This window comes from Anneissia japonica, unplaced genomic scaffold (genome assembly GCF_011630105.1).
Source record: "Anneissia japonica isolate Jap-2015-1 unplaced genomic scaffold, ASM1163010v1 scaffold24_len2511860_cov200, whole genome shotgun sequence".
Lineage (NCBI taxonomy): Eukaryota > Metazoa > Echinodermata > Crinoidea > Comatulida > Comatulidae > Anneissia > Anneissia japonica.
In genome coordinates this window covers 443,532-455,648 of record NW_022730786.1, presented here as the reverse complement: position 1 = coordinate 455,648, position 12,117 = coordinate 443,532, and the positions used below count along the sequence as shown (strand labels likewise).

Genomic DNA, 12,117 nt, shown 5'->3' with positions numbered 1-12,117 from the left:
CAGAAAATTATTTTAAATTAATCAGTCAATCAAGCTAATTGTAACTGTCAAAACAACAACGATGAATCGATGGTGATGACATTCTGAGTCGAGTGACAAGAATTTAATATTGGGAGCAAAAATGGCGATTTGGCCTTGAGCAATATTGATAGATGATTATGATGATGAGGAGATGAGGATTATGGTGATGGTGATGGCGGTGGTGGTGGTGATGGTGATGGTGATGGTGATGATGATGACGACAACAACAACAACTATACCAAGCGATGACAATGATGAATCGATGGTGATGACAATGACTCGAGAGACAAGAATTTAATATTGTGAACAAAAATGGTAATTTGGCTTTGAGTAATATTGATAGATGATGAGGATGATGATGACGGCGACGATGATGATGATGGTGACGATGATGATGACGACGACAACAAAAACAACTACACTAACAGCGATGACGATGATGAATCTATTGTGATTCGAGAAACAGGAATTTAAATGTGGAACAAACCTCAAAATTTGGGTTTGGGCAATATTGATATGATGATGACGACGGCCGACGATGTCCACAACAAAAATAACGATAATGAATAGATGGTAATGACAATGACTCGAGAGAGAGGAATTTAATTGTGGGAATAACCTGGCACTTTGACTTTGAGCAATTTTAATAATGTGTATTAGTTTTCAACCCACAAAACCACATTGTTATGTTGGTTGACCATATTATTTGTGAACTGGCGGTCCGAGCAGCTGCCCGCGAAGAGGACGCGGAACGCGCGACCATGAAATTGACCAATCCAGTAAGTCCAGTAGATTGGGTAGCATACTTCGAACTAATCATGGGTTGATGCTGGGTTAAAGGTTTACGTGACGATGGAATTGTAATTAAGGCAAGCAACGGATGTTTGCTTTTTTAACCTAGGAAAATGATTTTCTGACTAACCCCAGCTTAAAGTATCGCTACTACAATTACGTCATAATAGCGCGCACGGTCAAACAGCGCGTAAACACAAAACAAACTTGAATTCACACCATATTCAAGCAATAATTGAAAACACACGGCATGAATATTGTAATTTTAATTATATGGTTTTATAGGTGCAGTACCGGATTTTTACCGAACGGATAAAGTTGAATGAACTAGATTTGTAGGCTACCAAAATGCATTAATCCGGAAAAAAGAATTGCGGAAAGTATCCCATCAATAGATGTTGATCTGTTGTTTCATGGACAATAATTAATTTAAAAAGCACATTATATATTACATGAAATGTTTGTTTTTTCGAAAGCTTAATTAAAGAGAAAATAAATAGATCACAGTAAAATGTTTTTCTGGTTTAAAAAAGAACGTACCAGTAATCCATATAATCAATTGGGACACACAACCCGTAGGCCTAAATTTTCATTAATCTATATTTTCTTTGGGGACGGACGTAAGGTAAAGCATCCGTGCCCCTTCACAGTTTCAATCAATTTAATCCACGTATGATGATGACACCATTATATGATGAGAATTTTAAAGGGGTATTTTACTATTTATTAATTCTATTATTATTGTATTTTCATATTTACAGTTAGTTATCGTTACTGTAATTGCATCGCCATTCTCATGAAAAAAAAAAGTTATTTTTATTTTTGAAAATAATTATTAGGCCTATTGTTCTTATTATTATCATCGTCATTGTTACTGGGTTACGGCAACAACACTAATATTATTATTATTGTCACCATCATTATTATTAGGTACTACACTGGGTATGGAGAATAACTTCGTCAGAGATATGATACAGACATTTGTGCCGCTCCTGTTTGCCACTTAAAATGAGAAATAGGGAGGCAGTACAATATAAAATGAGATATATATTTTTTTGTTTTGTTTTTTTTGTTTTTGTTTTTTTTAGAAAGGGGCATTGTTTGGAACTAAGATCTACCCTAATTTATTTCCTCCATGGATAGGCCTACTGAATTACGGTAAATTACCGTTCGGTTGCTCTGCCAAATGAGCTATGGGGAGACTCACTTGGATCTTCTTACAGAGCCCAAACTTCAGAATATATTTATTTACCATTCATAAACAGATAAGACAGAAATTGTATATAATAATGAAAAGGACAACAAAAACAAAACAAAACTAAAATGAGCTTGTAATTTTCCCACCGTTATTCAGATTACTGTTGAGCTACAAAGAAGTATTTTTAAATCACAATATCCTGTGATTGCCAGAATTGTCATTAAAAAAATATCTAAAATCTTAGAAGTTGAGTATCTAAACCTAAAAAACCTATAATTCAATTTAAACATTATTTCCGATTTAACCACAGGATCAAATAATTTATACAATAAGACACAGATTCACACACCTCCTAAACAAATTTCCCCCCTCCCCCGACTGGCCCAGCCCATTGAAAACGTTCGCAGCAAATATATCAGACTCACAAATAGATAAAAATCACCTTATAATATATCACCTTATTTTGCCAGCTGGCGCACTTATTCATCGAGCTCTCACCCCCCTCTTCACATTCTCTAATGTCCTTAAATATAGGCATTTTTTTCACCTCAACACAATATTTTTTTTTTAAATATTCTATAGCCTAGGTTGCGCCCGGTTAGAGTATGGCCTACCTTATACCATAGCCAGTATAGCGAATCTTAGTCGGATTAACAACTTCAAAAGTGCAATACACTAAGTATAAGGAAGATATATACATGACCTTGAATGAATGTCCACAGACAGTATTCTGGCGCCAACAAGATCACTGGCTTTTAATATCCGGCTGATCATTTCATTCATTTTTTGAGAAGTGATCTCCTTGATTTGATCGTTCTGAAGTACGGTACACTATATTATGGTAATCTATGTGTAGGTGATTCAATATGACAATACACGTCAAGTTGACTATTTTTCCTGTGCGAACGAACTTTATCTATCAAATTAATAATAGTTATTAAAAATTCGAGAAAAAAAACCCACATTTACAAATGTCCAATGCAAAATATTTTAAGGTTTAAAATCTAATTAAAAATACAACCGCAAATAAGCATTACATCTGAACATCCAAACATAATTAGGGCTTTAAAAACACAAATAATAGCCTGGTTACCGGTTAAGCTAATGATTAGTAATAAAGGCGACTAATTGAGCTATACTTTAGATCGTAACAATTGGCTCGGTGGCCAAGTGGTAAGGCGTCTGTCTCGTAAACAGAAGATCGTGGGTTCAACCCCCACTCGGGCCTCCTTTTTTTTTAGGTATTATCCACACTAACCTTGGGGTTGCTCTGACACTCATAATTTACTCAGGATAATGATGTTTTTAATAATAATGAATAATATTATAAATTATTTATATTCTTTAATATTTTTCCTATACGGAATTTATTCAATAGGCCAGCTTTGCACTGTAAGACAGCGTGGAGGTTTTTAAACACAGAGCTCCACGCAATTTCGCTACACATTTTGTGACGCATTTAAAAACTAAACATGTTTATGTACAGCCTTAACTTACTTAGAATCTTGACTTGTTCAGCATTAAATCATATGTACGTAGGTATTGAACTTTATAATATGAAATACCGAAGCACATTTAATGCTATGTCAGGTCAAAATTCCAAGCACAATGTGCCTGAACACGTTTAGCTTTTAAACGCGTCATCACACAAAACGGGGCAGAGTTGTATGGAGTTGTGTTTAAACCCTCCATGCGTTTACAGTGATGTTCAATTTCACACACTTCTAACAGTTGGCTCGGTGGCCAAGTGACAAGGCGTATAATTATGGCCTATCTCGCAAACAGAAGAGGAGTGAGTTCAACCTCCACTCAGGCCTTATTTTAAGGATAATCCCCAATTCTGTTGTAATTACAGGCTTACTTATAATATATTTTAAATGTTATATGTAAATTTTTAATAGAGAAGTTGGCTCGGTGGCAAAGTGGTAATGCGTCTGTCTCGTAAACAGAAGATCGTGGGTTCAAACCCCACTCGGGCCTCATTTTTGTTTACGAAATATTACTTTCATTCATTTTATTAATAACCAGATCGTTTGGCGAAATATTTTTGACTGCAGCATCGAGCTAAAAATCAAATACATCAATCTATAATCTACTCATCTCAAACTCTCATAATCAATACTCAATACAACTGTATTGCCATCTTATACATAACAATAGATTGAAGTTTAACCAGGTATTAACAATAATACCATCTTTTAAATACTCCCTGCAATGTTCCTGAGATTGCATTTTTTAAGGGGAGGGGTGGGGGCAGACGGTGAAGGATTAAAGTCATCTATGTGAAGGTAATTTTAATTTTCTAAAGTAGCTCTGAAAAAGAAGCGACGATATGGGGGGGGGGTTCATCTTATTTTGTTGTTATTAACGGTATAGGCTTACCGTAAATCCTCGAATATGCACCGCCGAGCTTAGCAAGGTTTTAAATACAATGTATACAGTGGTCAAATAAATAAATAACACAATGAAGACACAAGCATTTCTTTATAAACGTTTATTTACATGTACGGCCTATGATAGACCGAACTACGGGAATATGTAACATGGGAACGGGCATGGAAAGCACCACGTCAATTAGGCATATTAATTATTTATTTAATAAGCGCCGCTCTCGAATAAGCGCCGCACTGAAGCCTCCAAAAAAATTATAAACGCCGCGGAGCTTATTCGAGGATTTACGGTATTATAAAAAAAGTTCTCAGTATGAGTTTAATGTTTTGATGTAGTAATAATATTATGGAGTATAGGCCTACACATGGTATATCAAATGAATCCGGTTCATTCACCAGTAAATACGAGGTTATTTGATTAGGTTTGAAGGCAAAACCAAAAGACTTCCGCCTTCGACGAGTATTTCAAAATTGAACGAATATTTATAAGGTGTTGCTAACTATCGTGTAATTATACTAGCCATGAACATACAGTACTACTGTAGTTGCCAGTATTATATCGTAAATTTTACGGGCCCAACCCCAGCATGGTAATACCTATGACTGTACCGCTAAGCCCTGCCCCTCGATCATTATCATTATTATTATTAATTTTAACCATTCTGCTAACAGAATATTCGATGGTCATTGACGTAAATTGATTATGTTGACACTTTAGCAAACGAGACAGTAGGACTATTATGTTAAATAGTGTTATTTAGGCCTATGCCTATATTAATATAAAGTAAATAAACAAGAATCGATACTTTTCTATTATTGTTTTTATTTATTTCTTTTAGGAGTTTGACCCACTTTTATTTAATTTCTTAAATTTTTAAATTTTCATAACATAATTACACATGAAATAATAAATAACATCAAGCTAAATGATATACAGTAACCATAGTTTAACTTTATATTCCTTATGAAAGTTATTTAATAGATTTTTTTTTTCAAATAAATTTAATACTAAAGACTTTCTATTCTTATCGTTGCTAAGATCCTACAATACGACAACGTAAACGCAGTAGACACGTGTGTTCGTGGGACATGTGCGTATTTCTGGCTCTGTTCTGATTGGTCAGTTGTTAAGTTTGATTGACACTTTGAAAAGGCTTAATATTATAAAGCAATGCTTGGCTGATTTTATGTCGACATGAAATCAAATGTGGGGGACTAATTTGAGAGTGTGCGCTCATTTAATCAATAAACTCCGCCACTGCACAGAAGACATCTTTCCCTGGCCTCACAAGTTCACCTAGCCACCCATGGCCCCTCATAGCCCTCTCATATAGACTGTTACGGTTTTGACAGCTACAAGCCCACCTAGAAAAAAAAAACACACACACACACACATGCACAATGAACTCGATTAAGTCAATATTTAATTTTGCTTCTTGTTTTCGATAAGGAAATCAAACGAGATTATTAAATTCCAAGTGCTAATTGAATACTAGAATTATAAGAGTTATGCATTGAAACAGAAATGGTAGAAAGAAAGAACGAACGCACTTGAGTGCTGTGATAATTCCCTCGACTCACAAGTTCACCTAGCCACCCATGGCCCCTCATGGCCCTCTCATATAGACTGTTACGGTTTTGACAGCTACAAGCCCACCTAGAAAAAAAAAACACACACACACACACATGCACAATGAACTCGATTAAGTCAATATTTAATTTTGCTTCTTGTTTTCGATAAGGAAATCAAACGAGATTATTAAATTCCAAGTGCTAATTGAATACTAGAATTATAAGAGTTATGCATTGAAACAGAAATGGTAGAAAGAAAGAACGAACGCACTTGAGTGCTGTGATAAGGAGGAGTGTTAAGACCAAGCCTCACGCACTGCTCTTTTGCGGTCGTGGAGAGGACTTCACTAAAAAAGATTTTGAACAAAACAACAATAATAAATATAATTCTGTGGTAAAGGAAGCATTATTATGAGAGCACATCCAATTACTTCGCTGATGAAAACAAAACATTGACGGATAGCTAGCTCTGAGAAAATTAAATAGGCCTAGGCCTATATGTATGGCTGGGAGTTTACAGAGAATCAATCTATTTTTGTTGTTCTCATCTCCGGACTGTTATGTACCGTATATCCAGAATGTTGATAACCCCCTCCGCTAAAATATCGTTCGTGTTCGTATCCACACATCTCAAACCCATACCCACCTGGCCGAAATGAATACAATTGCATAATAGGCCTAAGCGTAAATAATTATTATGATATTTGTAATTAATTAAACATTAAATTATGAATGAGGCATAGTCGCCATCCAGATACCAGTGCTAAAATATAGGCCAAAATTTAAATTTAAACTGATTAGATATGTTCCCAACTTCTAAGAATTTACACAGATCAGAACAACTATACGTTTCTTCTGATTTACGAACTTTAACTAGTACAAAAATCTTCAAAATACCAGCCAATAAAGGTAGGCCTATACCTAGAAATATATGAATAGTATGTAATACGTTTGCCTCTGATACTGGAAAAAATGTCCGAAGTTTCGATTGTTACAATACCGTGTGTGACAGGCTATAAAACGTGAAAATTACAATTAAAATAGTTTAATTGCTTCCTGTTTAAATTAAAATATACCAGTTTTCAAATTTAAAATTAGTAGGCTTATATGTAAAAAAAAAACATTTCTCATCACTTAAAGGAGAATAATAATAACGTTCCTATATTCAGATTTTATAGTAAAATGTCTGTAAATTATTAAAGACTGAATGATTTTAATAAGTTTCATTTAAAAGTTAATGATTTTTTTTCTCGAATTCTGTGTTAAGATAATTCCTCGCAGACGGTTTAGGCGTACCTATAATAGTTAGACACAATGCAAGAAATTAACATTTGTTGAAGTTTATATTCAACAGCAAAGATATCTTCTTAATGTCTGATGTTCATCACCTATGGAAGTGAGACAAATGCTAGATTACCATGGTAACTCGATTCTCATTAACATCATCTAAATGTCAGATGGTCTTGTTTTGAGTATAGAAGAGTTAATCTATACAATAGGCCTACTTACAAATATTTTTAAATCCTAAAAAAATATAAAAATTTTTATGTAAGATGCGCCTCCAAAATGTCATCTAAACCTGTAACACCGCATGCCAATGGTGCATCGTGAGCGTGGGTTGATGACGTTATATGTAGGCGTATGATCTGCAGAAAATTTGCGGAAGTTAATTTATATATATTCTGTGTTACATACAATATTGTAAACTCACAAATCGTTGACCCTAGAATTTTAGATAAACATTTTATAAGAGTTATGGAAAAGCGACACTGGTTGTCAAAAAACTCAAGAATCATCGCGTTAACCATTGTCTTTATCTTGTTACTGTTAGTCTAGGAATTTCGTTGATATCAAAACATCGTGTGTTCCGCCATGCTTAAAGCAGGTATCAGAGTGAGCTTTATTGAATACAATCACTGTGGTTATTGAATACGTACCATCGGTACGGTTTTGAATTCTTTGAAATTAATTGTTAATTAAATGTGGTATTGTAAGTTAATTTGTTTTTTCTGTTGTGAGTTACGTACTACAGTTTTGTTCTTCACAAAAACACAATAGGCCCTTAGATGTAAATACAGTACATTGCATAATGAATGGTCCTACATTTTGCAGTTTCTTATATTGAACGAAATTTTTTAAAAAGACAATTTTTTCTTGGCGTCTGATTTTCTTGGCAATACTGTATAATATCTTAAGACATTTACTCGTATTTTCAAATGGACTTGAAATAAAAAAAAAGATTATTATTGACATTTGAATATTTTACGTCAACCAATTTTTTTTTAAATGGCATAGGCCGGTAAAAGTCATTAGCCTTACATATTTGGTGAGAGATACGGTACGTGGTTACAGGCCAATGAACAATTAGACCCTATTTCAAATTGCATAAGCCTTTTAGCGACTGGCCTACCATTAATACTTGGTGAGATGCATGATTAAAGACCTAAAGACAGTTTTGAGAAAAACGAAGAGTGGAAATTTAAATTCTTATTTTATCAACCCCATTCCTGATCTCATTCTCAAGGAGATGTTACAGGATTGGAGGAAGAAAAATGAAAAAAACAAAAACAAAAACAAAACAAAACAAAAACAAAACAAAAATCCTCAAGTTGGAAGCGTCTTTCTAAACGTGTCAGTTACAGTACAGTACATGGCGCATTGTATAACATGGTGCCGAAATGTCATTAAAAAAATGGTAATAGACTACAGTAACTATAGGCTTATATATTCGTAGGCATTTATTTATTTTCTCTAAGTTTGGATTGTTCACAGATATATTAAAACCGTGCCGGTACCATGATCGCATCTCCATCCCAACCAATGTTCAACAGGATGGAACACTTTGAATTTTACAAATATAAATTATTACGTTAGTTCGTAGAAGGACCCTCTTAAGAACGTAACAGACATAAATAAAAGCGAGAGGAATATCGCAATAATGCAGAGGAATACGGCATATTTATTGAAATACAAACGTCATAGTAATTAGAAGATCAACATATATTATACTCAATTGAATCTTACGTATCTATCCCAAAGAATCATCATCACTACACGAAATTCCATGATGCATAAGCCTACCTACTTTATCTACCTTGTCATCTGCCAGTTGGCAGGTCCATGATGGAGCAAACTTATAAACCACAACTTTCAGTTTCGTGAAAAAAAAAACAACGACATTCTGTACCATAGGCCTATCCGACGTCATTTATTAAGAAGCCCCCTATAAACAACAATATAATTTTAACGGAAGCGGAAGACTATTAGGCATAAATCTTTTACTCAAAGAAACACAACAAAATACAGTATTATCAATATCTATTCAAACATACGTCATTATGCTGTCAATATTTATGAAAACAGGCCTATACTGTACGTCTTGCTTCGCCTAGTACTAGGAAAACAAAATGCTTAGTAAACCAAATTTACTACGGTACTCAATAGAAAGTTGTTTGGGTGCAAATTAGTTGCTGCAATTTCCTTTCAAAATACTTATACAGTAATAAGCTTAACTGTATTCCTTCGGGTTTCGTTATGAAATCGTATAAAAAAAGGTCTTTCGATAATTGGGCCTACCAATTGCTACTTGACGTCGAATATCTGTAGTGAGAACTTCAATATAAAATAATTAAGCTTATCATATATATATATATATATATATATACATATATACATAGGCCTTTATTTATATATACATTTATATTTATATACATTATATATAATTAATTAATTAATTATTATATATATATGCTACACGATGTATTATATGTCCTTTATTCGAACGCTGTATTGACCTTTCTTTGATGATTTATGTATATATATATATATACATTATATATAATTTAACAGTGTTAACTGCTATCTTGATTAATATTATATATATATAAACATATTTTATATATGTATATATTATATATATAAACTTATATATATATATACACATATCTTAATACATATATAAACCTATATATAATTGTATTGTCTTGTTTTAATTATCATTATCATCTAAATCATGAAGTGGAACCGTAGCTTAGTGATTAAAGTGAGGATCCGGAGGAAAAAAAAATGTTGTTGTACTGTACAACTGATTTTTCTAAGACACAAAAATTATATTTAACAAAGAAACTCGGAAGCAGTTAATGAGACACAGATTTTTGAATATTTAAAAACTGGGAAAATAAGGGGGCGTAACCACCTTTCCCCCAGTTTTGAAATATTCAAAAATTTGTATCTCATTAACCGTTCCCGTGTTTTCGTGTTGTGTGTTAGGAAAATAAGTAGTACAAATATATATTTTTTTTCTCCAGAGCCTGACTTTACGATGCTTGCCTTCAAATCCCAGTCCTATCACAGCAGGGTTTGTTCTCAAGACGAAAATTAACTACACTTCCTAGGCCACAATAAGAGACGGTTTATAAAGCATCGTTCCATCATGTCGGTGGCAAGTGTACTTGCAGTTGGATGTGAAGAAAAATTATAAAAATATCATCATCAGCATAACTTTCATCATCATCATTATTATGATCATTGTCATTTTAAAATACAATAGTGATAAGTTATTATTAACTAGAAAACAACTCATTTTAACAAACTATACTAAAGCCATACAAAATGCACAAAAGCCTTATTGCATGTATTACTGATAATATTTATTCAAACATAGGCCTAGCACGTCAACTAAGAGAAAGCTCAGAAGTACCACCAAAATTCACTCAGGTGAAAATGATGTGGGCGTTAATGTGTCTTCCAGAATCATCACTTAAAATAAATTCCAACCAAATTAACTCATTATATGATGAAATAGACCACAACTTGCAGTTTCGTTAAGAAATCATGTGAATCACTTGGGACAACATTACCTATAACGGTACGGTACCTACAATCAACTTACTGCATTCTTACGAATCAATAATCAAACTATAGAGGGCGTTTCAAAACTTATTTGGTCAGAGAATCAAAGATTACTGTATACTGTGTGATAAATCATCGGAAGACACAGCTAGAACACAATTAAAACATTTAATTGCGTATTTATCAACTTTGATTGAGACATAAGTTAAAAATAACCAAGTTTTCGATGATTTACAGACTTTTTACTGCAAGAAAATTTCACTAGACAATAATGAGACAAAGATCATAGGAATGGTAATATTTATGTACCGTAGTCACTGAAAAATAGTTGCTAATTTCAATTTGCAATGGCCCTTTTTGTTAAGCCCTGCTTCTTAGACATTGTTGCTAAGGTCCAACAAAAATACCATAAAACCTCGAATTGAAGTCCTGGGCTTCTTTTTTTTTTTTTGTAAACTTTGGATGGGCTTCTTTTAGAGGCTACTTTTGCAAAGTAAAGAGGGGACTTTATTTCAAAATGAATGCTGTAAATTCTGAATTTGTACTATAAAACAATAAATAAGGTCAATGTAACATCAATCTGTATGATGGAATGTATTCAACTGCCATCAAATCACCTAAACTATCGTATAAACCAAGCTTGTTTTTAATTTGTTTTGTCTTTTGTTATTCATGTACAGTGACATGTACTGTACTAACGCGAAAAGAATCCTACGCTATCTTGAAAAGAAGCCAATGGACTTCTTTTCGAGGCTAATTTTACAAAGTAAAGAGGGGGCTTCAATTCGAGATGAAGCCCACTGGGCTTTTTAATACGTGGTTTTACGGTATAGCAAATACGTGCGTTTGTATATGTTTGTAAAACGCGCGTATTCCTGACCCTGTCCTGACTGGTCAGTTGTTAAGTTTGATTGACACTTGAGAAAGGTCCACTGAAAAGCCAAATAACTTATAAACAAATACTGTAGCTACAAAGCAAGCAATTTAAATACTGAATTTATTTATTTTTCAGTCCAATACAGAGAGTATAACCTTAATTCCTTACCTCTATGGTTGTCAATCAATTATTTTTTCTATGTACAATTCAGCTTAATTTTTTTCTTCAAAATACAAAAAAATATACATCAAAAATTATCTATATGTACATGTATTAACATTCTATTTACAAACAATACAAAACACTTGATGTAATAAGTAATAGAAATTGGTGGGATAAGTGAATCACTATGGGAATACAACAAAAAGTTAATTTGAATTTGTTAGTAATAAATACTTCTGAGGTGCGAGATTATA

The 12,117-nt window shown here is 33.3% G+C and overlaps 2 non-coding genes across 2 annotated transcripts; both read left to right on the top strand.

Annotated features, from left to right (window-relative positions):
• The first annotated feature begins 3,167 nt into the window (after nt 1–3,167).
• Nucleotides 3,168–3,239, top strand: Trnat-cgu. Its single transcript has one exon. It is a non-coding gene; the product is annotated as a tRNA-Thr (tRNA).
• Nucleotides 3,240–3,919: 680 nt separating this feature from the next.
• On the top strand, nt 3,920–3,991 carry Trnat-cgu. The gene has a single exon. It is a non-coding gene; the product is annotated as a tRNA-Thr (tRNA).
• Nucleotides 3,992–12,117: the final 8,126 nt, after the last annotated feature.